At 41.0% G+C, this 27,190-nt stretch overlaps 1 long non-coding RNA gene across 2 annotated transcripts in view; it reads left to right on the forward strand.

Moving 5' to 3' along the window:
- The first annotated feature begins 510 nt into the window (after nucleotides 1-510).
- Nucleotides 511-27,190, forward strand: part of LOC132455560 (uncharacterized) — a 35,995-nt gene continuing 9,315 nt past the window's right edge. The window contains exons 1-3 of one of the 2 annotated variants that reach the window (XR_009525292.1): nucleotides 514-856; nucleotides 1,407-1,478; nucleotides 10,919-12,250. This is a non-coding gene — a long non-coding RNA (uncharacterized LOC132455560). Of the gene's footprint in view, nucleotides 857-1,406; nucleotides 1,479-10,918; nucleotides 12,251-27,190 lie in introns of those variants that run through there. The other variant, XR_009525293.1, reaches the window with a different exon arrangement.

The raw sequence follows: 27,190 nt of genomic DNA on the forward strand, positions 1-27,190 counted from the left end.
AGAAATCTGAGGAATTACTGCATGTGATATATAGTAATATATTGGAAATCAGTGTATAGATTAATCACAAATATAGCAGTCGTATACAATGATTCATTAACCTTTGTGCTGGTACCCAGAATCTGTATGCAGCCAAACTATAACATTTAAAACCATGTAGTTGTTTAACTTTGACAAAGCGCTCTGTTCCCTATCATCTCTTGAATACACCATCAAATAAAGTCGTATGTCCATGCTCTGAGGTGTTCCCATGTCTTTGGTATGCCTGTGGATGCTGTGACTGTTGTTTGCATGCAGTGCCTTACTTATCCAGGGGGTGTCAATGTTGGACTTTGCAAGAAAGGGAAGGAGCGTTCCCGACGAGGAGGACGTAAAGGTTTCAATAATCTAGTCTAAATCAGAATTATAATTTTGTATTCGAGTCCACTGAGCCCCTTTCTATTAGGGATGTATTTCGGTGTTTACTTAGGTTTAGACATGAAAATAATGTTGATGTAGTCGTCATATTTGTATAGTAGGCTATATCTCCAATGAGCTGGAGTCAGAACGGGCTCCGGATGACCAGGCATGCTGCTTGATTACCAGTTTTATGTCAAATGTGGTTAAAGCATTATTCAGCTAAATTTACTTTTTAAATTAATTTGATTAAATTAATCAACGTTTGCAAGGAGTTTCTGAGGGGTCATCCACTCTGCCGAAAATAAGCCATACCGAAAATACCTTCAGATATAGGTCCTAACACCACGTGGATCCGGGATAATGAATCCGGAAGTACGATTATCTACTCGTTATGATGTTCATTTTGTGGGGCCCAGGCCCAGCAGCAATATTTTAAATTGTAAATTGCAACTCTAAGGTATTTTCAAACTCAAACCAACAAAACAAAAACAACTTTCTCAACTATGGACACATGGCTGCTGTGTAAAACCAACACAAACTGTTTCACATGATGTGAGCTGTATCGTTAGTTTAAACCGCCTGTTGATTCAGGTGGTGCACAATGTGAATTTAAACCAACAAAGCCGATGATAATTTATGTTCCTATTGGGACAAATAAATAAGTAAAATCGAAATATGCTACTGGATTCAATCTAATGTCCAGTGGAAAATGTGTGAATTTGTGTTAATGCAGTTCACAGTCCCACACCATAACCATTTAGTTGTGCTATTGCCTCAGTAATGCATTAAAGAGCTTCCTAAAAATGCCTGTTAGGAATTGAAAAGCAGGTACAGCAGGGCCTACATTCTCAATTTAGCACACATTCCAACTCTTTGTAATGTAATTTCACTTATTTAGAAATGCACATTGCAAATAAATAATCAATAAATCATGCAGATGTACTACACACCAAAGCTTAATTCCTTCAGTGCTCGCCATTGATATTGTATTATTGCTGCTATTACAGGATCCATTGGAAGCATAGCAGGTTGAAGCCCAGCAGTCGACGATTCAGAACACGAGAGGAGATTTGACCTGAGTGAGTCCAAATATCACTATCGCCTATATGGAAGTATAAGACAATATAGATGAAATATCTGCATGTGTTTTTGTGTTCCACTCAGTTGGCCATTATGGCTGTGCAACGATGGCCATGATACCAGGCATGACAGCCGGATGTATCAGTGATTAATAGTGGGCATGTGGTTTGAACAAGGCAGCAATTTGAACAGGTTGTGTGTATGGGGTTGACTGTTTCCCTTGGTGTTTCAGTGCTTCAAAAAAATCATTGACATGTTCCATCTAATTTAAGGAATGTTTAACTGTTTCTGGTGGTTTAATGGGAAAGGAAGTCAGGTGTGAATTGTAATTACCCCTGTTCAAAGTTTATACGTGTTTTGAAAGAAAACAAACAGGTTAATATTTCTCTCCTTGGTGACTATTCAAGCGTGACGTGTTCAGGCTAACAGTTTTAAATGGTCTAGGCTGGTTCTTTAAAACACTGGTATAGCACTGTGAGCCCAAGTGTAATGTTGGATAAGAACTGGGGAAGGTCAAAATGTTCTGTTGGGACATTTTGTTCCAAAAAATATCAAATATCTGGCCACCTTCTTTGACCACATATTAACCAAATGTATTAGCGCAAGACTGTTGCAAGTTCGAAATAAGTAACTTAGCACGCAGGCAAATAGCACAGAATGTTTCATATAGACCTGACTATATTCTACATTTTGGTTATGGCACGATCATTACTAATGTGGATAATGACGATCAAGAAGGAACAGCCATTCATAGTTAATTTCAGTCAGCCCAAACTGTTTAATGAGGTTACCAAATTTGATTCCTAAAAAGCAAATTTTCAGACCAGGCAGGAAAAAAAGGTATAAAACCTGTATGCAATTGTATGTGATATCCACGATACCAAACAACCTCATAAATCCAAATCAATATCATATATCTGAACAGCAGCTCTAAAAAACAAAAAGCGTCATCGCATTCATGACACGACTGGACGTGAAATAATATCATTCCATGAAAACAGGATACAGCTTGGCTGAAAATATTCCCCCCTCCCCGGCCCCCAAAACAAAGAAGATTCAAGCAGGGGAGTGATTTTTACATTTGCTAGGTAGGATGCAATCAGTAGCCTGGAATTGCCGAGGCCTCCCCGGGTGACAAATTGAAAGTGTCTCGGCCTAGTTTATAGCCCTGATCAGGTCAAACGAAAGATATTGGAGGTCCGGGTGAGGAGACAGGCCCGCCTGGTGCAGATAAATGGACTGATCATTTCTTATTGAGAAACAATTCCTAAAAGGTAGTTTACTGTGTGACTGGGAAAGCGCCAGGCGGCGAACAGAACCCCGCGCCCACTGCTCCCCTCCCTGACCCTTCCTCCAGCGCCGGAATTAAATGGATAGAGAGAACGCGCGTTTCTGATGGCACTCCTCCGCCGTAGAGACACTCCATTTGTTATGAAGTAGGGGTCCTGATGAAGTGTAGGGAGCGCCTCTTCCCTGCACACAACCCCCCCCCCCCCCCCCCCCCCCAGCCCCTCCACTTTCTTCCCTTCCCTTCTTTTTCAGGCACTACAAGGCCAGCCTTCAGTCTGCTTCACGTGAAATGGATGGAAGGAGCCGATTGAATTTTACACTCCCCTGCTCGTGATTTATGTGTTGGGTGTGAGGCGCGCTCACAGGCGGTGAAGCTCCGCCGACACTAGCTGGTGCTCTAGCTCCTCTCTGGTCGCGGCCGTTGATACAGACCTGGTGCAGATGTGCTCAGTATTTAAAAAAAAGAAATCACGCTGTTCAAAATGCTGGTTGCTTCTCTCGGGGAGCTCCCTGCACCCTCTCCGTTTGTGTTAATCGGAAGTCTCTGCTCTCACCCACTCTCGTATCGTGCCTTCATGGTCAGTTCCTCAGCGGGCTTCCTCCCTCTCAGTGTAACTTGCCTGTAAATGTCAGTTCATCACGTAACCCACTGTTACAGTGCAGGGGTGGAGGACGAATAAAATATGTCACCTTGTGTTAGTGGATCTTCTTACAGATGCTGTTTATATGACTGTTTGTAGAGACCTGGACTTGTTTTTCTTCCATCCGTAAACCATGTGTTTTCATACTATGTTAAAAATGTTTCAGTATTAAAAAAGGATAGCATTTGACTTAGCCAGGCCCTGCCGCTTAAACAATATAATAATATATAACATGATGTTGTGGGGCCTCATTTTACAGTTCTAACTGTAATAGGGACAGATAATCTCAGTCAATTTATAATATTTGCTTTAGTTGATATGGATGATTAGTTGACTATCAGCAATAACTCTTACCTATATTTAGGTCTATATCTTACATCATTTAAAAAACAATAGGAATGTCTATTTTTCAGGAATGTCATCCATTCGTAACTTTATAATCTAATTTTGAATTAGATCTTACATTTGCAGGGTGTCTTACACAGATACTCTATGCTGCCTGCTGGAACTCCCAGTGCATGCTGCTCTCCTGTCCAGCCCCTGCTTTGATCATCAGGGCTACAAGTGATGATGGATGGAGCTGTCTCCTACCAGGTTGTCATAGCATCTGTTGCATTGTGTGCACTATATTGTGCTCTGTGGATACTTGGCCACCCTTACATCCATGCTTGCGTGCACAGATACATAGTATAGGTGCCTGTATGCATGCACACATTGCAGGTTAGCACAACAGTACATGGCACGCTATGAACCCTTAATGCCATGTCAACTTTTTTTTTAAGAAACTATGAGCAATTCTTTTTCACTTATAGCGAGAACTTTCCACGAGAGACTTCCAATTGTTTTAAATGATTGCCGTGTTACGAATTATTCATGAACCATAGATGTGGCATTTGGATAATACTTCACTTATTCTCATTAAGAGCGATGATGAAGTACATGATTTCAAGGTGCCCTGGCATGACTGAGCTCACCATCACCATCAACAGAATGAGTGACTGTGGTTGAGAGGATAGTAAAATGGCCGACATAGCGCCCTCCCCTACCGAAGGAAGGGGAGGGCGAGGCATTGAGTGAGGAGAAGAGAGGGAGACAAGCGGAGATAAAAACAATGGGAGAGTGACGAAGGAAGGAATGGTAGAATGAAGGAGAAATCAATAGGAAATCAGTGTTTGGGAAGGGCGTGCCGTTTATCAGGTGACACGGTTAAACAGTGTTAAGGCACTAAAAGTGAGAAAAATATGGGCTATCCCGATGTTGGTATTGATCACAGTGAAATTGGGCGGCAGAAGGCCGAAGCCACTAATAAAATAAGACGTATCTGAGTGGGAATCAGCCAGGGATCGATGGGCACCGTGATCAAGGCCAAGAACATCTTCACCGGGATTTAAGCCCCTTCCACTGACCTGTGGCCCCGTTACACACCTTATACTGACCGAGGGTGGTGATTGAGGGGTGCAGGGAAAGAGAAAAGTAGTAGAGGACAATATCCTAGCATATTGGCAGAACTTCAAGGATCGAGGCCAAAACCCAACCTGGCTTGTATAGACTTGGAGAATTACTTTTACCAAATTTGTTAGTCTTTAACTCTTCTGCTACAGCTGCTGTCCCTGCCAAAACGTAACATATTTTGTAATTTACAGCCGTGTTCACCAAGGAGATTTCAAAAGGTTTTGCAATAGTAATGGCACCAAAGCAATGTCTCTGATTTATATATTGCATTATTAGAAATGAAGAATGAATGGTTTTCTTGAGGGAGACTAAAGCAATAGTGAGCCATCGGACTACCCAATGAACACCCGTTCCTTTTAATTTGACAGTTGTGTGTAGTTTTTAGTTTATCATGACGTGATAATGGTACCGTTCTGTTTAAGAGAATATTAATGTTCCTCGTCTCTTAACCGCTTTGATATTCTTCATTCCTCATGAGTCATCAATCTCTCAATGGTACACACAAATATTTGTAATGACCGCTTCACGGCCAAACTTTGTATTTCCTGGAAACTATTGCCCCAGGTTGGACTCTGAATCTCTCAGCGCGTTGATGATCTCAGAGCTTTACAGTACACTGGGACTACAACCACGTTTCCTGTGTTAAAAAAAATACCCACTAACTGGTGTCATCCAGGGCCCAGAGACAGTGTGACAGGATAGTGGAGGGCGTGTTATGTTACATGTGCTGGGAAATATCGCCAGGTGGCAAACGTCTTCAGTTCCGAAAATTGTTGAATACATTTTCCATCATGCTGTTTTTTTTCTCGTGTAAAAACTGCTATTTCCTTCAGTCCCTTTAATGGATGGGTCGAGGGATGGCTAGAGTTCCTTTGGTCCCCATGAATTAACCTGAGCCATGGAAGCCTATAAGGGACACTAAGAGGACACTGATAATTCAGTGGCCAGAATAACTGTCGGCAAGGGACAATGTTCCTTAACTATTTTCTTCGGCACTTTTGGCTTCCTTGCGCGTGTTTAAGGAACGCCACAAGTAGGAATGAATAGGGGGGAAAGCAGGAGTGTGACAAATAGCAGCAGATCATGCAGAAAATGTGCGATGCTAAACATCACTTACTGCACATGGGAAAAATGGTGTGTTTGTGCAGTGTTTGCTGTCCAAGGAGTTGGGGTGGAAAAGTGAAGCAAAAAAAAAAAGCAGAGGGTTGCTCTCACAGCTGGGGTGTTGAAATTGAATACATGGCTTCATTTGAGAAAAAAAAAATGAAACTCGAAAAATTATGTCGAGGGGGGCAGAAAATCTTGCTGGGGTTTCGGGTTTCTTTTGATGTGTCCTGATGACGATTATGAAATCCAATAAAAAACTAATTAGAAAATTAGGATGGAGATCAATAAAGTTTGCTCTGCTGGAGCATGCCATGTATGTATGTGTGTGTGGCGGTCAGTTCATGGTCGACCCCGCTCCACCAAGGGAGCAGGCGGGGTGCAGCTCTGACCTGGCCAAAACAATTGTTACTGATACTCCTCTGGAGATTCAGCCCGCTCCACCTTGATATAGCACTAATTTATATTTTGTTGACGGCTAGTTTCTCTGGCAGTGTGTAATGCGATTTGATGGTTTTTCGTTTTTGCTAATTCCACCCATCTAATGTTACGCCTAATGTACCCTGAAACCTCTTTATAGCTCCTGCTTCGCTTTACTTGCTTAATTTATTTATTTGGAGTTGGGTTTGACAACCGCAAAAACAAGTGACGTAGTGGTCCTGCATTGACTGGTGTGGGAGGGAGAGTTGCAGTATGGGGTTTCTAGCTCTGTTACATTTTTAACCTATACGTTTCTCTTGAACCCATATAAACATTGATTCCTGGAAGGTTTTTTGCTTGCACCTACTAATGGTATTGGATCCTGAGCCATGTTGAAACGAACAAAGTTAGTTTATAACGAGCATAAAAGATGGATAGCAGCAGAGGCTTCAGGTTTTTCAAGAAATCGTCTGGACAAATAATTTGCAATAAAAAAATAATTATGAACAATTTGACCACTTTAAACAACACTAATTGAACTTTCAAGTATTTGCAATGTTTTTTAACAAATGTTACTCTGTAATGCAGACGCTATCATTTAAGAGTTGGTTAAACTGCAACCTCTTAAATTGAAATGCGATTAAGTGGTAAAGCAAATCAAATAGGGTTTACTCATGTTATCTATAGGGTATCTATAATACTGACATTCAGTACAATTTCCTTTTATGTAATGGTATTGTAAGGAGCAATTATTTTGAATAAACCTCAAAGCTGTTGCTTTTTTTACAAAACGACCCGTGTAAAGGGATAAACTGCACAACGTGCTGTTTATGTTCCTTCACTACATTATTAGCATTATAATCCATGTGGAAGGCAATACATATGGTTCACATAAATTATGTTAACCCATTATGGTCAACAAAATTATATTTTCTTTTCAAAATGATAATTTCAGAGTGGAATAATTAAATTATACATATGATAAATTGCGGTATACATTTTACTGACATCTTGCTCCATCATGCTCTCACTTTGACCCCAGAGTCAGGTGTACTGCCTACACTGGCACTCACATCAACACCACTGGGCTCCATCTTGGAGCCGATTAAGTGTTTGTGACGATGAGGATGCATAGGCAAGAGTGGGGATGTACGGTAGGCAAGGAGGCTCTGAGCCACAGACCTGTAAGGAAACGAATGAGTGGCCAGGCAGGGCCGAGACCACAGTGTAGCACCGGCTGAAAAGTACCCGCCCCCCCCCAGCTCCAGTCTCCTATACCCCAATCTCTTTGGTCCAGCTCGCCGCCCACTTGGTCGGTATGGAAACGGGGCCTTATTTAGTGGCCGGACCCGTCCGTGTCCGTGGCTGGCGATTTGTCCTTGTCTAATTACGACTGCTGGCTGCTGTTGCCCGCGTGCACATGACTAATGGAAGGGCTGAGGTTGAGGAGGGGCGAGGGGGGGGGGGGGGGTGGGAGGAGGGGGTGGGGGGGCGCGCCGGAGCCGCAGCAAGAGGAGGAGGAAGCAGCGGACGAGCAGGCTGGCCGCTGCTGATTTGTGGACCAGGCACTCTGTCATTACCCTAGACCCATTTGTCTTCAAGAGAACTGTGGAAGAAGAGGTCGGAGATGGAGGGGGTTGTACTGGTGGTTTGGTTGCTGGGGGGGGGTGGGCTCCGGGGCTCCAGAAAATGGTTTACAATGACTCCCATTTTCTACCACTTTCATCCATGGCCAATGCTGCGTGTATGCTCTGCCCGTGGTGAGACGGAATGGGCGGCTGACGTGATGTAGGATATGACACAGACCCTGATGGTTTGCTGCTGCTGCTGCTGCTGTTTCTGTTGAGGGCTCGGCCCGCCGGCGGCCACCCAGCCTCTCATCCCCCCGGGGGCATTCCTTATCTGTTTTCCCTCTGTCCCCGAGCCTGGGGGGCTCTCCGAGACATGCAATGATCCTCTGCAATGATGCAATGATGTCTGAACTCCAACTCTGAGACATTTTTATCTCCCCCGGATCAGACAGAAAACATGCACCGACAGCACCTCGGGCCGTGGCTGCTGTGTTATAGGCGGGACGAAGGCATCACTCATCAGCACACGCGCACTGTTTACAGAATCACATGAAAAATATTAAATTGCTGTGTTTACGGCTAATTAATAACCCGGCGATATGACGGCAACGCTGGAATGAATAGCGGATTGAACTGAAGATGCGTTCGGTAGTGGCCTCGTATTTCCTGCAAGTCTTTCCTTCAACCTCTGCTCCCGATGGTCAGCCAGCTGCGTCCCGCGCCGCCTGGGGCCCTCATTACACTCCTGACTGGCCGCAGCAGGGCAAGAACTGCTAAGTTAGTATTGATTTTACACTGTTTTTTATCCGCCCCCCCCCCTTAGCTCCTTCTCCAGGTCTTTTTAAGTAAATAAACACCAGATTTGTCATGTTTGTCCAGAGAGAGGTGAGGGCAATGGGGGTGGATAGGGGGCTGGGTTAGGTTTCGGGGGGGTGGGGGGGGGGGATACGGAGAGGCCAGGCTCAGGCCCAACATTGGGTCAGTCATGATTCATTCGGCCATCTCACGGATGGAGGGGTTCGGGGGGGGGGGGGGGGAGCCTCACTCACTCTGACCCCCCCCCCCCCCCCCACACATACACACACACACACACACACACACACACACACACACACACACACACACACACACACACACACACACACACACACACACACACACACACTGCTGTCCCTCCCCTAACGCTCCCGGGGCAGCCCCGGTGCTAAATCACTGGTTGTCAGAGGGATGGCAGAACAATGGTTACGGGGCGCCTTCTGCCTCAGCCCGGGCGCTGGCCGACCGGACACAGTCTCCTCTATTGTTTCTGGGAGCCGGCACCTTCTCTGGCCCTCGGTGGCCCCTGGGCCCCAGAGGACTCTGAGGAGGCTCAGGGTTGGCGTTATCCTGATAGGTCACTGGGTTGGGCCACTGTTGAACCGGGGGCCAGGGCAGGAGAGATGAAATACCTTGGGTGTATGCCTGTTCTTTCTCACAATGCCTTAGATGTAGTTTATGTGATGGAACAATTTATGTCAGACAAAAATAGATTGTATATAGCCTATATGTAGTACTGTAACATCATTAATCATGTATTATCATCATTAATATGATTGTCATTTTATTGTGCATTTGAAAGTATAGCAGAGGTGGCCAATTAATTGCTAACAACACAGAATTATGGTCTCTTCAATACTTTACTGACCGGTTATCCATCTCAGTCACTCATTTATCACGCTTTCTCCAACAAGTCCTCTTGTGTGCTCTCACTTATTTTCTGATTCGAGCCTGCCTCTTTTAGTGTTTACAAATCGAGAACCCTGGGGTCAATCTATCAAAACGGAAGATGAATCCACAGACCCGCATCCAAACACTCCCCCAGTAGTTATGATGATGTTCCTGGTCCTGTTGCTGCCGTTACCACGGCTACAGCACATTGAACAGGGGCTCAAACACAGCCTGTCGGGGAGGTTGATGAACAGCATGAATCACTTTGACTACAGTTGCTGTTCGGCGTCCCATCAAGCCTGCCTGATGTGTGTGAGACATAATGGTGGTATACAGAGCTCAGTAAACAAACTTATCTGTGGACACATTTAGCAATGCATTAGTCTCACCAATCTGACTTTAGATAGACATCTAAAGTCTGCTCAAATCTGGGTTAACAGGGCATTTCAGTATTTTGCGCTTTACATTTGTTTTGACCAATCCTTTTAATGGAGGCAGGGATCTGTAAGTGTTGAATTGGCTATTAGAAGGGAACACAAACTCGGACAGCAGTAGTAAACTGTAAACTACGAGAAAGAATAACATCAATAACACTTTTCCTGGTTACTACATTTGATGAAACACAAAGACACTCACACGCACATGACTTGATTAAACCATTTCAAACTATAATTTTTAGCAGCTCAGCTATTATAAGTTAAACATCTTCACTTGGTATATATATTTATTAGGCATATCGCGAGGGCAGGGGTTAAGATTTTTGCACCAGACCTTCTCAAAACAACGAAAGAAAATGAATCGATATAAACTTAGCACAAAAAGTAAGGACATTTTTGTTTGGTAGATTATTTCTCTGTGGTAACAATGCTTTTTGGCAATAAATCTTATACCGTTAGAAAGCCTGTTTAGTTCCCTTTCAAATGCTGCCCCATTTGTAAGGAACATGCATTTGTGGGATGAGCAAAAAAATAAATAAATGGCCAAATCTTTTCTGCCATTGCCAAACAGGTTATTTTGCTGTTGCTATTGACACTTGTTTTGAGCTTCTGGTACCCCCAGGTGCTGCCGCACCTGTGAGCATGGGCCCTACTACTGTCAGTTCAGCTACAGTCAGTGTCTGCTCCAAGAATCTGCATGCCACGTTTGACTGATCTGGATAGGGCCCTTGCAATAGTGTAACTTCAAGCTGGTGCTCCGCAAAACCAAATTGCGGCATTATTTGGAGTGAGCCCTAGTACCCTCTCCAAACTGAAGGCCAAGTTCCATATAATGGGGGATGTCAGAAACAGGCCGCGAAGTTGGCGTCCCAAGAAGACGACACCCCAAGAAGACCATTTCATCACCCTGTCAGCACTTAGTCTTCTACAGATTTGCAGTCAAGGTTTGCAGGACGATATGGCCGACGGCTCTCTGCCCAGACAATCCGGAATACACTACACACAGCCAATACCCGGTCTCATAGGGCTTTAGGAAGTCCTGCCATGACTGCCCTTCCCCGTCAGGCCCGTTTGCGCTGGTGTCTGCACCACGTGCACTGGAACCTGAACATGTGGAGGAACGTTATGTTCATTGATGAGTCTAGATTCTGCCTACGGCAGTTGGATCGTAGGGTCAAAGTGTGGAGAAGACGTGGAGAACGCTATGCTGATTGCTGCACCGATACGATAACATATTTTGGTGGAGGCAGTGTGATGGTGTGGGGCGGCAGCTCCCTCACTGGAAAATCTCTGCATTGAGATTGGAGGCAATCTCAATGCAGAGAGATATAGAGATGAGATTCTGCAACCAGTGGCAATCCCATATCTCCACAGTCTGGGACCGAACTCTATCCTCTAAGATGACAACGCTCGCCCCCACAGGGCGGGGTTGATCAGAGACTACCTCCAGAATGTGGGAGTGGAGAGGATGGAATGGCCTGCTAGCAGTCCTGAACTCAACCCCATTGAAAACTTGTGGGATCAGCTTAGGCGTGCTGTTCGTGCCAGAGTGACCAACACAACCACGTTGGCTGACTTGTGACAAATACTGGTTGAAGAATGGGATGTCATCTCACAGCAGTGTATGACCAAATACTGGTTGAAGAATGGGATGCCATCTCACAGCAGTGTATGACCAGGCTGGTGACCAACATGAGGAGGAGGTGCCAGGCTGTTGTGGCTGTGTATGGTTCTTCCACACACTACTGAGGCTCCTGTTTGTGAAATGAATAAATTGTTAAATTGGCAATATGTCTTGTTTCCTCAAACTTCAATCATCCAATCCACCAAACGAGTCAATGGCAGAATGACCTGTTTGGCAATGGCAGAAAAGATTTGGCAAATTTTTCATGGGCGCAACCCACATACTCAGCGCTGCTGCTCATCCCACAAATGCATGTTCCTTACAAATGGGGCACCATTTGAAAGGGAAATAAACAGGCTTTCTAACGGTATAAGATTTATTGCCAAAAAGCAGTGTTACCACAGAGAAATAATCAACCAAACACAAATTTCCTTACTTTTTGTGCTAATATATATACTGTATATATTTAAATTAGTGCTGTCAAGCGATTAAAATAATTAATTAATTAAATAATTAATGTCATAGTTAACTCACGATTAATCGCGAGCAATCGCGATTAATCACAAATGTTTTTTCTATGCTAAATATCCCTTGATTTCTTTGTCCCATTAATTGTTCTCCCGATTGAAATTGATTGGTTCAAAAGTAGTTCTGTGTAGCAGAAAAAGGTTTCAGAAACACTCCCATTCAAAATATATGGGTTTACTTTCCTTTCTGTGTAGAACGCAAAAAGTCTGACAATCGTGCTCTGGGATGATTTCAATAGATTAATTTACGTGAGCATGAGCACGAAATCGCTCGATACCGGGTTGAACTAATGTAGCTCGGCTCGTTGTGTAGTGTGAGTTAGAGCGGTTTTTGTAGTGTCTATTGTAAACAAAGAGATGTAAGGGCCGGTCGGCATTTTTATTAATTAATTTCATCAGTTGCAGGAAGTGATTTTATTGATAACATTATTGAAGTCACTATCGATCAGCATTCACTACGGATATGTCCAAGTCATTTTTAGCTGATAAAATCTTATTTATGTTTTTGTTAATTTATATGTTTGACAAGCAAATAATACACAAAAAAAACAAAATAAAACAGGAAATTATCACAATATAACGAGAAAATATGTCAATATAATGAGAAAATATGTAATTATAACAGTAAAATATGTCAATATATGGAGAAAATATGTACATTTTACAGAAAAAGTTCTCAATATAACGAGAAAAGATCTCAATATAACGGGGAAAGATTTCAATATAAGAGGAAAATATCTCAATATAACGAGAAAAGATCTCAATATACCCAGAAAATGATCTCATGATGAGAAAACATCTTGTTATAACGAGTTCCTGTATCTATTTTTATTTTTACACTATGGTTTTACTGCCGTAAAAACACATGCCCTAGGCAGTTTCCCAGCCTTTTGCAGATGAAGTAAAGGTTGGGCAATCCCACCCAACACTGTCAGACACATAGTAGAAATAAACCGATAAAAAAAGATATTCAGAGACAAAATAGTTTTCAAAGATGAGATCACCATGGTGGGCAAATAAGTAACCAAAAGATTTCCCAGATTCAATGAAATTATGTTGAAGGCTCTTCTCTTAATATTGTTACCCGCTGTCCTCTCTGTCTCTACTGGCCCTGGCTGCTTCAAGGACCAAAGAACTGACAAACAACAGAACACAATTACAGACAGTGTCATGAAAAAGCTGATTGTAATAATGCCTTCTGGTTCATCAACTTTCCAAATGCTCAACGAGATGACTGTTACGGCGACCCACATCAGTCCACTGCAGACTACTCTGAATCTCAGGGGCTTGAACCTGTAAAAAAAATCACATGATACAACACAGTATGTGGTTTGTATCGAATCAAACACAACCTCAGCAGTTAAGGCTAATTTCACTGGAACCAGAACAATGCTTTTGGTTACCTGATGAAGGTCAAAGGGTGAACGACAGCCAGGTAGCGCTCCACACAGATGCAACACTGGAACAGGGGTCGGCCGAACCATGTTAACGTCGACAATTCCAAAAGCAGGTATTTAGCGACTGGGTCACTACCAGCAGGGTCAATCATTTACAAAAGGTTTTTTAGTTACATTTTTTTTATTTTCCCTCAAGACAAACTATTGAGGTCCTGACCTTGGTGACCTCATAGGTAGGCTCACAGATTTCACTCATATATAATCACAGACATTTAGTTAAGGAAATGCATGATGAAAGGAATAAGGTGGAAATACAGATGGGAAATAATGTAATGGGGTGAATCAGCCTCATGTGGCTGAGAAGGAGGTACCAGGGGGTCTCAGAACCCATCCTCCTGGCAGAAGAGGCTGTAAGTGAGGAAGGTAGTAGCAAGGCACTGGGGATGGACTGAATGTATTTTCAGTGTTCATCAGTAACATAATGAAGAATGTCACCTGCAAGTTGTTGTGAACAATGCATTTCTAATTGTTCAGGGTTTATATGCATCTGTCAAACATGAACAATTGTGTTTGGATAACTAAAAAAATCTAATGCAAATGCTACCGTTGATTTATATTTAAATAAACAAATAAAATCCACTTCAGGCAATGATTGTGTCTGCACTGAATCATGCCGATCGTGTGCAAAGGCCTTTGTTGGGATAGTCTGCAGTACATGTCAATCTGTAAGAAATATTTGAATAAATGTGGTTCTCACAGAAAGGGCCCTAGTCACGGTTTGAAAAATAGTTTACTTTGCTCCTGCACACACAAACAGACGTCACACACGGCGGACACAAAGTAGGCGGTCTAAAATACAATAACCATGCACTCAACACAGACAAGTTCTCAACAGCAGATAATTTACAAAATGTTTTTAGTTTAAATAAAAAAAAATAGATGAAAACTAATTACTGAGGTCCTGACCTTGGTGACCTCTTAACTGGCTACAGGTATGCAGGCATACAGTGGAAAAATAATGTAATGGAGTGAATCAGCCTCATGAGGCTGAGAAGGAGATACCAGGGGGTCTCAGAACCCATCCTCCTGGCAGAAGAGGCTGTAAGTGAGGAAGGTAGTAGCAAGGCACTAGAGATGGAATTCATTGTATTTTCAGTGTTCATCACTAACATAATGAAGAATTTCTTCTGCAAGTTGTTGTAAACAATGCATAGGGAGAGCAGGCCTAATGCACATTGGTTTTATTTTGTTATTGACTGCAATGGAAAATCAGGGCAATTTGTTTAATTTGGAGGTAAAAATTTGTCTTAATTGGTGTTACAATTTGTCGTCATCTGTCTAATAGAAAACAGCTTTCAACAATCTATATTCATCTGTCACACATGACCAATTGTTTTGTGATAAATAAAACAAATGAAATGCAGGTACAGCTCACAAAATACTGTTCTTTGTCCTGATTATTTTCATTTGTATCTGATTTATGAAACAACAATTCTTCATGAAAAATAGAAAATGCTGTTCCTGCAGAAAATGCGTTGAGTGCTGTAGGGCAATGTGAGGTTGAAAGTATGTTTTAGTAAAGCCACATAGTGTAAGAAGTAAAGAAATGTTAAATGGCTTAAATCAAATCAAGGGATTTGAACAGATTCTAAATGGAGTAAACAATGTAAACAGGCACACCATTGCATTGTAAATGGTGTGAAACAAATAAAGTGAAGAGTTAAACATCTTGACTTGGTGTTTCGAGGTTAAATATTGACTTTGTTGAGGCTCCTTGACGTCCGCAATGGTAAGCTTTCATAGCCACCTTGGGCCAGAGTGCCATCTAGAAAGTCCTCACGCTCTAGCCTCAACGTCAATAAGACCAACTGGAAATATACAAAGTGGGTATGAAATTAAAGTAAAACTGGGATTTTGAAAAAAAGTCTAAATGATGAAAAATTAAAATCTGTCATTGACTAACATTTAAAAAAAAAATCTGAAAGGAAGCAAGTGATTCCAACATTTTAAAATTGGGATGGAGTCTCTAGGTGAGAATTTGTGGGAGGAGATCGGTCCAAAAGTTTGTAGAGAGCTCAGGAAACAAACTTATCTCTGAGAATACTTAGCAATGTATTAGTCTCACCAATCAGACTTCAAAGTGACATCTAAAGTCTGATTAGCTCAAATGAACAAAGCATTTCAGTGTTTTGCACTTCATATTAGCTTCGACCAATCATGTTACTGGAGGCGGGGATCTGTAAGTGCGTAATTGGCTATTAACAGTGGACACAAACTCGGCCAGCAGTAGTAAACTGTAAAATATATTTGAAAGAATAACATAAATTACACTTTTCCTGGTTGCTACAAGTGATGAGACACAAAGAAACACACACACTTGATTCAACGATTTCAAACTATCATTTTTAATAGCTCAGCTATTCTATATTTGCATCTGTGTCAATGATAGCATTGCCACGTCATGGCCGCAGGCTGCTAACACTGCTAACACCCAGGAGGATGGCGCCCCACCCCCGCCCCCGTACTGATAGTAGTCCTGAGTATTACTGAGACAAAAAAGGGTTCAGCCGTAGACACAGTATAAAGGAAGTTTCTCATAATCTGCTGAACCCAAGGTTGCCTACGTCAAAGCAGGGCAACTTTCGCATTCATGCTGTAACCACTAAGAGAGTAAACAAAGGGAAACTTAGACACACTGCTAACCTCACAAATCTCATATCTATTGCCTCCAAACCAAAAACAACCTTAAAGCCTATCAACAGCCCCATCAGGATGGCTCTACTTAATGTGAGGTCTCTTAATAACAAATAATTTTTAGTTAATGATTTTATTACCACTTCCAAACTGGATTTTATGTTTTTAACTGAAACATGGCTGGAACAAAATAACAGTGCAACCGTTCTGATAGAGACAGCCCCTCCCGACTATAACTTTTTTGATGCATGTAGATCTGGAAAAAGAGGTGGAGGGGTTGCTGCTATATTTAAAAATGTATTTCAGGGGAAACGGATGTTATTTGGTGATTTTCCATCGTTCGAATACCTTAGTGCTGTATTGAAATGCTCCCCCAGAGTTCTCCTATTAATTATTTACAGGCCACCCACATATTCTGCACATTTTTTCGATGACTTCACAGAATTATTGTCTAGCATCTCCACAGAATTTGACTGTCTAGTTATAACTGGTGACTTCAATTTTCATACTGATGATTTGAATGACAAGTGTGCAAATTTTTTTTTACCATTTTGGACACATTTGAACTGTCTCAACATGTGAAAGAGGCTACTCATTGTAAGGGGCACACTCTAGACCTGGTTATCACAAAGGGCCTCAATGTTTCTGATCTCTCTGTGACTGATCCTTCCTTGTCTGACCACTTTTGTGTTTTCTTTAACATACATTTTATTCCCGACATACAGACAAAATCAAACACTGTCAAAAAACGGTATATCAATGAAGATTCTAATGTACTTTTTAAAAAGGCCATCTCCTTGCTACCACCTCTAAACCCATGTTCTGCTGATGATCTTGTAGAAAACTTTAATTTGAAAATTTTGAAAGTCATAGATGTCATTGCACCTTATAAGGTTAAAACGATTTCTGGAAAGCAAAAGGCACCCTGGAGAAAAGCTGCTTCTGTAACAGCACAGAAAAAAGAATGCAGGAAGGTTGAACGCATCTGGCGTAAAACAAAACTTCATATTCACCATGATATCTATAAAGAGAGCCTCCGTGCCTACAATTTAGACTTAAAAAATGCTAGAGAAACATTTTTCTCCAATATCATTAAAACCAACACTAATAATGCAAAAACCCTATTTGCAACTGTTGACAGACTGACCAACCCCCCAACAGAAATTCCACCTGATCTCCATTCCACGCAGAAATGCAATGAGTTTGCAGCTTTTTATATTGATAAAATTGAAGGTATCAGACGCGCCATCAATATCTCCACGTCAAACAAAAATGTTGGACTACCACCCTGTTCAGGCAAAAATGACGTGGCAAGGATGGCATGCTTTGATGTTATAGACTCTCAAAATCTTGTGGAAACTGTGACACAACTAAAGCCATCCACCTGTTGCCTTGATACTATACCTACCAACCTCTTTAAGAATGTTTTCGACTGCCTAGCAGTAGGCATATTGCAGATAGTTAACAACTCTCTCCAGTCAGGCAAGTTCCCAAAAGCTTTGAAAACTGCAGTTATTAAATCCCTTTTAAAAAAGCGGAGCCTAGATGCCTCTATTATTAACAACTACAGACCAATATCAAATCTACCCTTCATAAGTAAAATCATTGAGAAAGTTGTCCTCCAGCAACTAAATCACTTCCTGGCATCAACTGGTTGCTATGACACCTTCCAATCAGGATTTCGACCCCTGCACAGCACTGAGACCGCCCTTATTAAAGTTGTAAACGACATCCGTCTTAACACAGACTCTGGCAAAACCTCAATACTAATGCTACTTGACCTCAGTGCTGCATTCGACACTGTAGACCATACATTACTTCTGGAAAGGTTAGAAAACTGGGTGGGGCTTTCAGGCACTGTCTTAAATTGGTTCAGGTCCTACCTACAAAATAGGAACTACTTTGTTTCCATTGGCGACTTTGTATCAGAATCAACCAACGTGACATGTGGAGTCCCACAAGGTTCGATCTTAGGACCCTCTTTATTCAACATCTACATGCTCCCACTAGGGCAAATCATGCAAAATAACAATATTGACCATCATTGCTATGCTGATGACACGCAAATCTATGTATCGCTATCACCAAATGACTATCGGCCCATAGATCTACTGTGCCAGTGCATTGAGCAAGTGAAGGAATGGATGTGCCGAAATTTCCTTCAACTAAATGAGGACAAAACAGAGATAATTGTATTTGGTTCTAAAACGGAAAGGCTTAAAGTAACCCAACACCTTCACTCTCTGTCCCTGAAAACCTCAATCAAAGCCAGAAATCTAGGGGTTATCATGGATTCAGATTTACATTTTGACAGTCACATCAAATCAGTTACAAAATCTGCATATTATCACCTTAAAAATGTAGCAAGACTTAGAGGGCTCACGTCCACCGAAGACTTACAAAAACTTGTACATGCCTTTATCACTAGTAAGCTTGATTACTGCAATGGTCTCCTCACAGGTCTCCCAAAACAAACTCTGAGGAAGCTTCAGCTTGTTCAGAATGCTGCTGCTAGAGTTCTAACAAAGACCAAAAAATTTGATCATATTACACCAATTCTGAAATCGTTACATTGGCTTCCTGTAGGTCAGAGAATTGATTTTAAAATCATGTTGCTAACCTATAAATCCCTACATTCCACTACATCAGCCTTCTAGACCACTAAGATCCTCTGAGACCAATCTGTTAATTATCCCCAGAGTAAACACAAAACATGGGAAAGCAGGATTTAGATACTATGCAACAATTAGCTGGAATAAACTCCCAGAGGATTTAAGACTTGGCCCAACTCTGAGCACCTTTAAAACAAGACTGAAGACTTTTATGTTTGCTATAGCCTTCTGCTAAAATCTTAAATACATTGCACTTTCTAAAAAGCTTTTTAACTTTGCCTCTATTTTCTATTTTAATACTAAAATGCCTTTTTCTATTTTACCCATTTCTTTGCATATGTTTTTCTTTTACTTATCTATTATTTTATTTTATTGTATGACAATGTTTATATGTGAAGCACTTTGAGTCTGCCTTGTGTATGAAAAGTGCTATGTAAATAAAGTTGCCTTGCCTTGCCTTGCCTATATTTCATCTCAAATGAACTTTATCACTTTAGTTATTTGTTACATTTTTCCCTTTATATGTTTCCAACCATTTTACATTTTTGTTTCTGTTTCTGTTTGCTCCATTTAGGCTTTGAACTCAGTTCAAATCTTTTTACATGATCGGATGTGAAAAAGTGGTATCGCGACATTCCTAATATATTATATATATATATATTTATTAGGCATGTCGCAAGGGCAGGGTTTAATATTTTTCCACCAGACCTTCTCAAAGCAATGAAAGAAAATGAATCTATATTGTGGCAGACGGCAGGGAGGAGTGAGGGGAGTGGTGCTCGCTCCACCCCAAAGCCTTACATGGACTTCCTCTCTTTAACGACGCAAGCCTGGGAATCATCAAGCAGGAGTGCTTGGGCTTAAAAGGGCTAGCAAACTTCAGAGCGTTGCTGTGTTATCCAGGAGGGCTAGGGAAGTACAGACAGGATCTGTGTGAGCTCTTGGAAACGCTGTACGGCCAATGAGCGACAGGTGGAAAGTGTTGGACTGATTAAGGATTACGGAGGGTATCCTAAAGGAGGTTGTTGACTCCTTTACCACCCGGGTGATTGTTATTTACCTGGTAAATAAACCACCCTGACTTTGTACTGCTGTGTGTATTGTGTGGTTTTTTGTTCAGCTTGGTGGCGTGGAAACCGCACACCAACTGGCCCGCTACAGTATATATCACGATGAATATATGTTTAAATGTATACATATATATATTCTGAGATACGCTCCCATTCAAAATGCCTTGGTCCACATTTCGTTTCCTTGTAGCACGATATTTCGTGGTAAAGGACGGGGTTAGTTTCAGTTTTTGAGTAGGTCTGCTGCAATAAATCGGAGTATCCGTGATATGGCATTAACCCTTTGTTGCATTTGTGGTTTTCACATATACTCAGGGGTGCACTGTACTATCTGCGCACACTCCTCATGAAGTCGAAGAAAATCTCCCAATTGAAATGTATTGGTTCAAAAGTTGTTCCTTTCTGTGTAGCACGCAAAAAGTCGGACAATCGTGCTCTTGGATGATTTCAATAGATTCATTTTCGGAAGCATGTGCACGAAATGTGTGATACCGGGTTGAACTAGCGTAGCTCGGCTCGTTGTGTAGTGTGAGTTGGAGCGTTTTTGTAGTGTCTATTCTAAAACTATTGTAAACAAAGAGACGTATGGGCTGATCAGCATTTTTTGTAATAGATTTCATCAATTACAGGAAGGAATTTTATTGATAACATTATTGAAATCACTATCGATCAGCATTCACTACAGATATGTCCAAGTCATTTTATGGAGAAAATATGTAGATATAACAGTAAAATATATCAATATAAGGAGAAAATATGTACATTTTTCAGAAGAATATCTCAATATCTCAAAAAATGCGAAAAGATCTCAATATAACAAGAAAAAATATCTCATGACGAGATAACATTTTATTATAACGTGTTCCTGTATCTATTTTTATTTTTCCGCTATGGTTTTAATGCCATGTCCTAGGCAGTTTCCCAGCCTTGTGCAGATAAAGTAAAGGTTGGGCAATCCCACTCAATACTGTCAGAACCGTAGCAGAATAATACAGATTAAGGAAGATATCCTGAGATAAAATAGTGTCCAAAGACGAGATCACAAAGGTGGGCAAATAAGTAACCAAAAGAATCCCCAGATTCAATGCAATTATGTTGAAGGCTCTTCTCTTCATATTGTTACCCCCTGTCCTCTCTGTCTCTACTGGCCCTGGCTGCTTCAAGGACCAAAGAACTGACGAGCAACAGAACACGATTACAGACAGTGTCATGAAAAAGCTGATTGTAACAACTTCATTTTTAACAACTTTCCAAAAGCTCAACAAGATGATCGTTACGGCGACCCACATCAGTCCACTGCAGACCACTCTGAATCTCAGGGGCTTGAACCTGTAAAAAATGATACAACGCAGTATGTGGTCTGTATCGAATCAAACACAACCTGCAAGGTTGTGGCTATTTTAACTGGAACCAGAAAATGCTATTGGTTACCTGATGAAGGTCAAAGGTTGGACGACAGCCAGGTAGCGCTCCACACAGATGCAACACTGGAACAGGGCACGGCCAAACCATATTAACGTAGAATGTGCCAAAAGCAGGTATATAACAACTGGGTCACTACCAGCAGGGTCAAACAAGCAGTAAAATTGTAAAGGAATCCCCAACAGGAAAAGGGTCTCGCATATTGCCATATTTAGATGGAAAAGCTCAGCTGCCAATGAATGTTTTGTTCCATGAGTGATAAGCCATATCACCCATAGGTTGCTTGGGAGGCAAACAACCATGTAAGGAATCAGAATACTGACTGCCATTCCTTTGATGTATGTGTGGGCTGTTAATTGAGTTCCACAAATTCCAAAAATTAAAATTGTCGTTGAGTTGTCAGAGAAAGAATTGTTATGTTCTGGAACCATTGTCATCGCCCCAAATGCTCCCGTTTGTGTCCTGAAAATAGTTTCACGTCTGACTTGGCTGATCTTCAAGCATTGAAAGGCTCTGCAAAAAGTTATCTTAAAGTAAACACTTTAGATTACTATTCCAAACCTACTTTTTAAGAAAAAGTAATTTAGTCTAGGTTATATAATAATAATTAGAATGACATGAAATAGGTCTTACAAACAAAAACAGAACATGACCGCTAACAAAAATCGTAACAAAAATTCTAAACGTCCAAACTGTCTGTTTCTAATGCAGCCTTCTGGTTCAGCTCACCTCGTCATCTGACTGATGGGTCACAGCTCTTCCCAATGTTTTTTCATCTCTCACACATGACTAATTGTGTTGTGATAACTAAACAAATCAAATGCAAATACGTGTGAGTTCTATTTAAATTAACAAATAAAATCAACTTCAGGCAATGAATGTCTCCGCATTGAATCCTGCAGCCCTTGTGCAAAACTCATTTTGTTGGACTTTCTGAGGATCCCTCAGAAGTATTTGAATACATTTGGTACAGTTGATTTTATTTGTTTATTTAAATGAACAAAATGTATAGATTTTTTAATTTTTTAACTGAATCCTGCAGATCGTGCGCAAAAGTAATTTTGTTGGACTTTCTGAGGATCCCTCAGAAATATTTGAATACATTTGGTACAGTTGATTTTAGTTGTTTATTTGAATGAACAAAATATATTTTTATTTGTATTTCTCATGGCATGAAAATTTCACTTCATGAGGTTTACTAACATTAATTTGAGTTCCCATAGCCTGCCTATGGTATCCCAGTAGCTAGAAATGGCGTTGGGTGTAAAATGAGCACTAGGTATCCTGCTCCGCCTTTGAAAAATGATAGCTCAGACGCGCCGATTAGGAATTTGGCCCCATATGTCGTTATAAGGGGCCAGGTTACCTCCCCTTTCTCTGCTTTGCCCGCCCAGAGAATTTGGCCCGCCAATGAGACAATGAGCTACGACCGTGCGAGCGCCACATGTGTGTGTGAATACACACACTAACGCATGTGTTGTACACTTCTTTCTTATTTGGATAACCGTAAGGTTTTCTAAAGCTCCCATTTGGTGTTAAGACTAGACTGCGTCGGGTTCTCTGACGTCTCTGGTACTTCCACAATGAGCCTCGTAGTGGGGGTTATCTCGGCCGTTGTTGAGAAGGAATTGGGGAGGAAAGGAACTTTGTCTTTGACTCCCTGAAGTCAAGATTGAATTGAGAAAGGGATTGTTGCCCGGGATTGTCTCCCACCTGAGCCCCGCTGCCGGGCGGCGGCAGTGGAGTCCCGTGGCGGTGGTGCCCCCCGGCGGTGGGGCACTACCAGCAGGGTCAAACAAGCAGTAGAATTGTAAAGGAATCCCCAACAGGAAAAGGGTCTTGCATATTGCCATATTTAGATGGAAAAGCTCAGCTGCCAATTAATCCTTTGTTCAGTGAGTGATAAGCCACATCACTCGTAGGTTGGCTGGGAGGCAAACAACCATGTAAGGAATCAGAATGGTGACGGCCATTCCTTGGATGTATGTTATGAGTACTTGTAATTGAATTCCACATTTTCCAATGATTAAATTTGTTGAGTTGTCAGAGAAAGTATTGTTATGTTCTGGAACCATTGTCATCGCCTCAAATGCTCGCGTTTGGCTCCTGAAAATAGTTTCACGTCTGACTTGGCTGATATTCCAGCATGTCATGAAATGCTCAGCAAAAAAGTTGTTTTAGCAGTATAAATGTTGGATTACTATTCCAAACCTACTTAAAAAAAAAAGAAGTCTAGATAATATGATAATGAGATGAATGACTTGAAATACGTCTTAAAAACAAAAACAGAACATGACTTTACCACTTTGAGTTTTCGTAACACAATTTCTAAATCCAAACTGTCTGTTTCTAATGCAGCCTTCTGGTTCAGCTCACCTCGTCATCTGACTAAGGGAACACAGCTTTCCACATTGTATATTATTCGGTCAAACTTGACCAATTGTGTTGTGATAAATAATCTAATCAAGAGCAAATACTATATTTGAGCGCTATTTAAATTAACCAATAAAATCAACTTCAAGCAATGAATGTGTCTGGAATGAATCATGCAGATCGTGCGAAAAAGTCCTTTGTTGGGACAGTACAAGAGGATCCCTCAGATATATTTGAATACATTTGATACAATTAATTCAGAAAATCTAATGATGAAAGGGCTACAAGGTTGAAATACAGCCTAAATTATGTCATGGGTGAATCAGCCTGATTATTGAGGCTGAGAAGGAGGTTCCTGGGGGGCTCAGAACCCTGGCAGAAGAGGCTGTAAGTGAGAAAGATAGTAGCAAGGCACTGGGGATGGAATTGAGTGTCACCCCCGTGTTCTTCAGTGACAAACAGTACTGGACTGCAGTGGAGGTACAGCTCACAAAATACTGTAGTCAGTCCTGATTATTTTCATTTGTATATGATTTAGAAAAACAACAATTTAATAAATCGAAAATGCATTTCCTGCAGAAACTGCGGTGAGTGCTGTAGTGCAAAGTGAGGATGAAAGTATGTTTTAGTAAAGCCGCATAGTGTAAGATGTAAAGAAATGTTAAATGGCTTCAATCAAATGAAGGGATTTGAACAGTCTAAATGGAGTAAACAATGTAAACATGCACACCATTGCATTTTAAATGGTTGGAAACAAATAAAGTGAAGAGTTAAACGTCTTCACTTGGTGTTTCAAGGTTAAATATTGACTTTGTTTAGGCTCCTTGACGTCCGCAATGGTAAGCTTTCATAGCCACCTTGGGCCAGAGCATAATCTAGAAAGTCCTCATGCTCTAGCCTCAACGTCAATGAGACCAACTGGAAAAGCGGGTATGAAAGCGGGTATGAAAAAAAAAAGATTCTGAAAAAAGTTTAAATGCTGAAAATGAAATCTGCCATTGACTAACATTGAAAAAAATAATATTAAAAAATTAGAATCTCTTAAAGGACGCAAGTGATTCCAAGCTAATCTGAACATTTTAAAATTGGAATGGAGTCCCTAGGTGAAAAAATGTAGAAGGAGATAGGTCCAAAAGTTTGTAGAGAGCTTGGGAAACAAACTTATCTCTGGGCATATTTAGCAATGCATTAGTCTCAACAATAATATACAAAAAACAAAACTAAATATAACAGGAAAATATCACAATATAACAAGAAAATATGTCAATATAACGAGAAAATATGTCAATATAACAGTCAAATATGTCAATACAAGGAGAAAATATCTTACTTTAACAGGAAAATATGTCAATATAAGGAGAAAATATTTAATTAAACAGGATAAAATCTCAATACAACAAGATAATATCATAATATAACAGGGAAAGATTTCAATATAAGAGGAAAATATCTCAATATAATTAGAAAAGATCCCAATATAACGAGAAAAATGATGAAAAATGATGAAATTATGATGATGAAAAGAAAAGAGAAAAATTCTCGTTATAATGAGTTCTTGTATCTTTTTAAACTATTTTAAACCCATGTCCTAGGCAGTTTCCCAGCCTTGTGCAGATAAAGTAAAGGTTGGGCAATCCCACCCAACATTGTCACATACATAGTAGGAACAAACAGATAACCAAAGATATCCTGATTCAAAATAGTTTCTAAAGACGAGATCACCAAGGTAGGCAAATAAGTAACCAAAAGAATCCCCAGATTCAATGAAATTATGTTGAAGGCTCTTCTCTTAATATTGTTACCCCCTGACCTCTCTGTCTTTACTGGCCCTGGCTGCTTCAAGGACCAAAGAACTGACAAACAACAGAACACAATTACAGACAGTGTCATGAAAAAGCTGATTGTAATAATGACTGATAGTTTATCAACTTTCCAAATGCTCAACGAGATGACTGTTACGGCGACCCACATCAGTCCACTGCAGACTACTCTGAATCTCAGGGGCTTGAACCTGTAAAAAAAATCACATGATACAACACAGTATGTGGTTTGTATCGAATCAAACACAACCTCAGCAGTTAAGGCTAATTTCACTGGAACCAGAACAATGCTTTTGGTTACCTGATGAAGGTCAAAGGGTGAATGACAGCCAGGTAGCGCTCCACACAGATGCAACACTGGAACAGGGGACGGCCGAACCATACTAACGTTGAACGTGCCAAAAGCAGGTATAAAACAACTGGGCCACTACTACCAGCAGGGTCAAACAAGCAGTAAAATTGTAAAGGAGTCCCCAACAGGAAAAGGGTCTCGCATATTGCCATATTTAGATGGAAAAGCTCAGCTGCCAATGAGTCCTTTGTTCCGTGAGTGATAAGCCACATCACCCATAGGTTGGCTGGGAGACAAAAAACAATGTAAGGAATCAGAATGGTGACTGCCATTCCTTGGTTGTATGTTATAAGTGCTGTTAATTGAATTCCACAGTTTCCAAAGATTAAATTGGTTGTTGAGTTGTTAGAGAAAGAATTGTTATGTTCTGGAACCATTGTCATCGCCCCAAATGCTCCCGCTTGGCTCCTGAAAATAGTTTCACGTCTGACTAGGCTGATCTTCCAGCATTGAAAGGCTCAGCAATAAAGTTCTCATAAAAGTAAACACTTTGGATTACTATTCCAAACCTACTTTTTAAGAAAAAATAATTAAGTCTAGATTATGTAATAAGAAGAATGACTTGAAATACTAACAAAAACAGAACATGACCGCTTTGAGTTATAGTAACACAAATTCTAAATGTCCAAACTGTCTAATGCAGCCTTCTGGTTCAGCTCACCTCGTCGTCTAACTAATGGAAATCACTGCTCTCCACAATGTATTTTCAGCTGTCAAACATGACCAATTGTGTTGTGATAACTAAACAAATTAAAGGCAAATACTACATTTGAGCTCTATTTAAATAAACAAATAAAATCAACTTCAGGCAACCTATCTCCTTCCAGAATTGTGGATGGAGATAGGTCCCAAAGTTTGTAGAAAGTAAGAAAGAAAGAAACTTAACCGAGCAATAGTTGAGCGCCGCATGCAGCACTCACCTAGAAAGTCGAAAGGTTTCAAAACAACATCTATTCAGCCACTTTAGAATTTCAGTAAAAAACTATCCTTCTGAATGCTTCATCCACTCATTCGATTGGATTTTCTTCAGTAGAATATCTCTATCTTTTTGGCCCCCAGCTCTGTGCCTCCTCCCCACAGAAGCTCTGTTGTAACATAGTAGGACTGATGGGTCCGAGATTAGCAATGCATTGAGTACCATTGCCTTCTGATGCATTGAGCATTAGGCCTGCTCTCCCTGAATTATTAGGTATGCATT

This window comes from Gadus macrocephalus, chromosome 1 (assembly GCF_031168955.1).
Source record: "Gadus macrocephalus chromosome 1, ASM3116895v1".
NCBI lineage: Eukaryota > Metazoa > Chordata > Actinopteri > Gadiformes > Gadidae > Gadus > Gadus macrocephalus.